Below are 357 nucleotides of genomic sequence, written 5' to 3'. Positions count from 1 at the left end.
GATGTTGTATATAGTTGTCTTTATTTCCAACACTATTTGCTGCCAAGTTCACTGCATTAAGTAATTTCTTATTTTATACACAAAGCAATTATATTGACAATACAATACTTTTCAAAAATGCAACAGAAATGTATGAAAAGAAAAAAGTGGCATTATGATGATTTTATAGAAAAGAGCGTAATAGCAATGATGCTAACACAATGCTAGGGAGCTGCTCTGTTTGCATTAAAGTAACTGTCCAGAGAAAATCAACATTTTAAAAGCTTATATTCTGTTTGCTCATACCCAAATAATGTTGTTGACTCGTCCTTTTCTTGTAGTTGTGGACAAATAATACACTCAGTTAAACCCCATCTC

The sequence above is a fragment of the Oncorhynchus mykiss genome, chromosome 7 (assembly GCF_013265735.2).
Source record: "Oncorhynchus mykiss isolate Arlee chromosome 7, USDA_OmykA_1.1, whole genome shotgun sequence".
Lineage (NCBI taxonomy): Eukaryota > Metazoa > Chordata > Actinopteri > Salmoniformes > Salmonidae > Oncorhynchus > Oncorhynchus mykiss.
Note: the sequence above shows the minus strand (reverse complement) of the source record.